The following is a 6,517-nucleotide window of genomic DNA, read 5'->3' on the forward strand; positions in this document are numbered from 1 at the left end:
CTCGCTCAAGTTACTTAATCATCCGGCCGATCAACTATTACGGTATTAGTTTTATCTAATTTTCTCATTATTATACTTTTAAAACACTTTTTTTTTGTATTTTTCATTGCAAAATATTTTTCCATCTAATTCTTTCCTTTGTTTTTGCTTTTCGGGTCTTTTACTAATCTCAAGTGATGTGATTGCAAAAGAGGTAATTATTGTTTTTTTTATTGTTGTGATTTACATTAATTGCATAAATGTGTATATTGCATAAATGTGTGTTAATTGAATAAATATCTCAATCAGTCACTTGTATGTTTGTTAATAAATTTCTTGTTATAATATGTAATGCATTATATCTGGATTCACAAAATGTTGGTTCTAAAAAAAAAAATTAGGTTTGGTTGTTTCAAAAAACCGACCCTAATTATGAAAAAAAAATTTGGTTCTGCAAAAAAAAAAAAAAAAATTGGATCGGTTGTTTCAAAAAACTAATCCTAATAGTACTATTAGGATCAGTTGTTTCAAAAAACTGATTCTAATAGTACTATTAGGAACGGTTGTTTCAAATAACCGATTCTAATTAGTATCGGTTTTTTGAAACAACCGATCCTAATTGTTTTTTTTTTTTTTTTTTTTTTGCAGAACCAACATTAAAAAAAAATCAAATAACTGATCCTAATTAGTACTATTAGGATCGGTTATTTGAAACAATCGATCCTAATGCAAACTATTTGGATTGGTTATTTAACCGATCCAGATTATTATGGTATCAGTATCGTCTTGATCAAGATCGGTTGTATTCCGATACTAATGTGCGTATATAACCGATCCTGATTACAGTTTTTCCACTAGTGTATAGAGATATTGAGGTGCATATTATTAAGTACAGTTAAAATATGAAATATATGCATGTTATATTGGGCATGCATAACAGCTCCTCGTGCATAGCATAATTTTTCCAGGTTTTTTGGTCTGGAAGCTGGAAGTAGCAATTCGGCATAAATTTCATTTTTTCGGTAGGAATCTGCGTCCTATAGTTTTGCATGTCTTTGTGTTGTACTGTAATAAGATGATTTTTATCATTTTCTCACAGAATATAAAAAACATTTTTACCACTCTTTGTAAATATCGGATATGTGGAACAACATTGTAGTCCAATTATGAAACACATTTTATTGCAGTACTCTAAAAAAATATTAACATAATTTATGGTAACTTTTTTAACATAACAAGCACTTCTTGCAGCACGAAATTATTGATAAAATAATTAATAAATACATATATTTTACAATTTCAGATAAAATATAATCTTATGCCCCAAAAATTAATTATGAACGAAAACAATAAATCGGTGATTGATGACTCAAACTTAGATTATACAAAAAAGAATCCGACTAAGATAAATGTACTATTGGATAAGTCCAACAGGATGGTTATCTAGAACTATTTACAACGGTGTTCCTGTTGAAAATCACTGCCAAACTGTGCGAGTCTACAATTTTCTCGCGCTCAAAAATGATATTAGTAGATATGATGATAAGTTGGGTTTTTAAAAGTTTTGGATCCCTGATCGTCATATATGGTCTTGTTTCTAATTATATTTAAGTGCACCTCTGCACTTCTGCGGGTTTTAAAATTCTGAACTGGTTTCGCTAAGGTAATTCATTTGCCTTCTGTGAATTTAAAAATCGACAGTAGATGTCAGGTAAAAAGATTCGGTTTAGCAATATTTTATTTTTTTACAGTTTTTTGTATTTTGAAAGATAAACTTTAAAAATGCTTATGAAATACCTTAAATATCTTAAAAATGGAAATTTTTATATGAAATGATTTTTGAGATGTTATCTACATGCTGTTTAAATTTAATTATCAAATTCAAAGTGTAAATGTACTTTTACGTGTTATTGATACTACAACATGATTCAGAGATGCATGCTGCAGCCATAAAATTATCAAAAAGAAAACAAAATTTAGTTACTTCCTATCTTTGCATAACTAGCGGACTTATGGATAATATATCCCATTAGTTATCTTTTTTGGTTTTCTCCCACGTCTCATATATTCTGATAATAATTTTGTGCTTGATTGGAAACGGTCCATATAGCTAGCTTGATTCTGGGGTTCTGATTTTAATGTGAGAAGTCATGAATTGTATTTTGGTACTCATACTCCATTCAAATGAGTGTTCACATTATTTTGTGCGCAGATAACAAAGATAGTTAGTATCACATTGTTTGTGTGTAGTTTTTGGTTTATACTTATGCAAACTATGTATGACATTTTTGAGATTTACAATTGCATCCTCACAAAATAAATAAATGTCTTCTATTTATTGTTCTGGATCCTATGATAGGCCTAGCTAGAGTTGGCCTACATCATACACGCTCGATAATTAAAAGCCCAAAGATAATGTAAATAAATATTAGAAAATCATACAACCTTTCATTATAAGGTAATTTATTGTGACACCTTATTTAATATTGATTTATTTTATTGTGTTTAGTATTCAAATAGAGAAAAGCATTTTATGTGTTTGCTTATGTACTGACATGGTTGGTAATGCATAATTAACCATAGAATATGTTAGAACTTTCCAGAAGAATCTCTTGGAACATAAAATTCCACCAATAGTACTTTGAGATGAAAAAAATTAAATATTTCGGAAATCCCCCCAATCGTTTAATTTCAACAATTTTGAATGAGGTACGTAGAGTTCAGAAAGTCTTTTCTCCAAAAAAAAAATTGTGTTTAGAAAATATTGATTTTTGTAAACAGAGGAGACATTTTATGCGGAGCAACATTGATTGAATGTTATTTAATTATCAGAGTTGTATTTTACAAAGGTCCTGAGTTATGTTACTGTTATTCTAATTTCTATACTTTTATACCTCGGTACACGTGTTTCAAGGTACCGTTGGATTTTATTCCTAAATCTAATACTATGCTTGATTCAATCTGAGCCTTTGATCGATGAAGAGAATTAATGTGAGAACAATATGTTTCATCCCACTGGTGTTTTGTATGCATTATAGGTTAATAAAACAAATAAACTACTAATTAATCCAAAAAATGTACTAACCAACTGCCTGGGAGGTACTCTTCACGTGTCATCTCATTAACATTCTATGATCTATGAAAACTAGGTGACTAACATATTTCCCTATTTATTGAGAACACAAGTTTGAAATCATAAATCAAAGAGATTGATATCAAACTTTGCTGTCAAAAATGAACTAATTTCCCTATTCTTCACATGTAATCGATTATCTCCCATTTTTTGCTGTAAAAAATGAACTCTTTTAAAGTTCACATTGACGACTAGTTTAAATTTTATTTTCATCCCAGTTGAGATAGAGCATACAGGAGTCCCACAAGATGTTGCATGATGCTGAGATAGTTCACCATCTGCACCTAACACCATGCACCATGATGCTGCCACAAGAGCAGGAGCTCATGCTGCCCCAGATGAACATTGATTTCGACTTAAACACCGATTTAATATTTAATTAGCTTCAATACCAATTTCGACTCAATCAAAATCATGAGCATCATGTGAGAGAGGGGGGCTTTTTGCTATAAATGTTTAGGAACCGAATCAATCATTTGGTCCATTAAAATTAAATACTTCAAACAATTGAATCTTTGATTCGATCCCTTCTATTAATCGAAAAAAAATCATCTCTCTCCTTTCAAACAAAATATTTGAATTGTTTCTAATATAAATAAGTCTCTTCATATGAGATATATAGAATAAATCCTAAACCATAAACCCTATATGCTACATATATGCTACAACACTGTTTGGCCAACTGATACTAATCTCACAATTTTTGGTTCACCGGTTTAATCAGTTCGTAGGTTGAAGTGGGTTTCGCTCCATTTATTAAAAAAAGGAACAGAGACATGGCCGGCACTGTAAAATTATAATTGTTACTATATATGTGTGTTATATTGGTGCAGCTTGCGAATGTATGTGTACGTAGCTAGCTAGGTTTTTTTAAACTCACCCAAGTTATTGGTGACCTTAACTTCGAAACCAATCAAACTGACTTCAACTGTTCAAGCCGATCGACTCACGATGATGTGTTTCCATCCAAAATTTAAAAACTGAAATTAATTTAGCATAAAATTAAACGGTGAAAAATGATGAAAAATGAATTAATATAGTATTACTACGGTGGTGTTTGGTTGAGACATGACTACAGAATAAGAGGTTTAGTTCTCAATTATTTCACTAAACGTGGACTAATTAGGACTCAGTTATTAACTAAGTGTAACTCTAAAGTTAGATCTTTAAATTGAAACCACCTTTCCGCATAGTTTAAGAGTTAGTTGCCTGTGTTCCCAGTTTTTTTATTGACTGTCCACTCGTTTCCCTCTCTCTTCTTTAATTGGTCAATACTAATCAAATATGAATAGCTTAGATTGACTTCAATTGAATTAACCAACTTAGAACTTCAAAAAATTTAACCTCAACCAAATGCAATAACTTGAGTGACCTGTCGACTATGCCACATACGTACATTCTGTGCTACAGAAAATATAAAAAATAATATTTTGTCAAAAGCCACGACAAATCGTTTTTTTTTATAATTAATTTTATAATTTGCAATGTTCGGCGCAAGATGTCAGCACGGACATAATTTAATTAATTGGCAAGTCATTTTCTGTTAATACACTTTCCGTAAATTTAAATAGGTTATATATGTATAAAATTTTGAAGTGTTTTGAGATAAATTGAAAAGTTTAGTTATCTCATAGGATCTCCATAGTTGATTAATTGCTGGATGATTCAACGTAATTGATCCAAGAATAAATATTTAAGGTACGTACATAACTAATTAAATTAGCTCCTTAGTTTTTTAATTAGTGTTGTAAATTTGTGTGTCGTGTCTGTAACTAATGTGTCGTGACTTTAGTTTGTGCCGTGTCGTATCGTGATTAAAATAACAAGAGATAGTCATCGCATAGGAATAGTCATGCTTTGTGAGTCCGTCGTGACCAATTAACGTTGTGACTAAATATGTTGTGACCAAATATGTAGTTCCCGGTCATATATATTTATTTCCAAATTCATCTCTGCAAAAAAATGGGAGCATTTTTAAATAATTATTTATTTAGTTTTATGATTTTTATTTGTACCGTGTCATGTCTATTTGTTTTCTTAGAATTGACTATTTACGGCAAGAGTTACACGAGTCATGACACGTAAATGACATAAGTATCGTGCCATTTCATGATGTATTCATTCTGTTTTGTGACGAAGCCAATTCTAACATGCCATTTTTTTCACTCTAGATTCAAGAGCATCATCACAATATGTAAAAATTGAAACTGGAAAGGGTATAACTAAATTAATCAATTGAAAGACAAATTTTGATTTATAAGAGTTGGATTAGTATTATTTTTTGCAATTTGTTAAGCCTGGATGTTACACATTTTTTGCTATTCCATTTTATTAAAGAATTATTTTTCTCTTGGAACACTTTATACGTGATGTACTTATTGTGAATTTTGATATTTCGAAAATCACAAATATTATATGTTTTGTCATATTTCTCACACTATCATATTAATCGCATACTATTGTACATCTTTATTTATTTTTTTATCCGGCTTAGATGAAGAAATAAGCATAAATTGCTTTTCTATTAAGAACTCGATTATTGATAAACTCGCTTCGAATCGAATAGGATGTTAGTGAAAATCAATAAAAAAAAATGTTAACAAAAGATGAAAAAAAAAATGAATAACAATTTGGTGTTTTTTATTAGAACTTTCAGTTGCATTTAATAGGATAACAATATATTCTAAATAAATATACAAAAATATTATCTATTTGCCTCTTATTTATAATAATATACAACACTCATATAGTCATATGGTGTTGAGTCCAGTGATTCTGGAAAGATGACTACCATCGACAAAAAAATTCCCAACTGTTATAGAAAGGTTACAAGGAATTGGATTGTCGCTAGCTTCACGATGCGAAAAAAGAAATGTTAGATAAACAACTGTACTTACCATCTCCGATCTGAAAGAAGGCAAATAGTTTAACATTTTTGCTTATTTTCAGGAATATTTTATTAAAAAATATCATTTTATTTTATATAAAAATAATTATTTATTTTTGTTTTCTCCATCATCTTATGTCTTAATTATATTTTTGTGCAAATTGATATATAGAAAACCCATGCATGTATAGCTAGACGATGGGTTCTGGCTTTTAAAGTGAGAACTTAATGATATTTTCGCATTAATACACCATTCACATGAATGCTCACACTAATGGCATTCATACGCCATTCATATTAATGCTCACACTAATTTCATGCACACATATAACAAACAACATTGTTCACAATAAGCTAATCAAGAGAGGCATAAATATAAAGTAAAAAATATAAAATAAAATAAAGAAATTCATTTTTCAATCGATCTGATTGGGAATTTTTTTTTTACTAAAATTAAGAAATCATACGACCTTCCATTGTGTAATAATAATTTGTTGTGACACCGCTTTTATAATCAT

Source organism: Carex rostrata, chromosome 1 (genome assembly GCF_964058835.1).
Source record: "Carex rostrata chromosome 1, lpCarRost1.2, whole genome shotgun sequence".
Lineage (NCBI taxonomy): Eukaryota > Viridiplantae > Streptophyta > Magnoliopsida > Poales > Cyperaceae > Carex > Carex rostrata.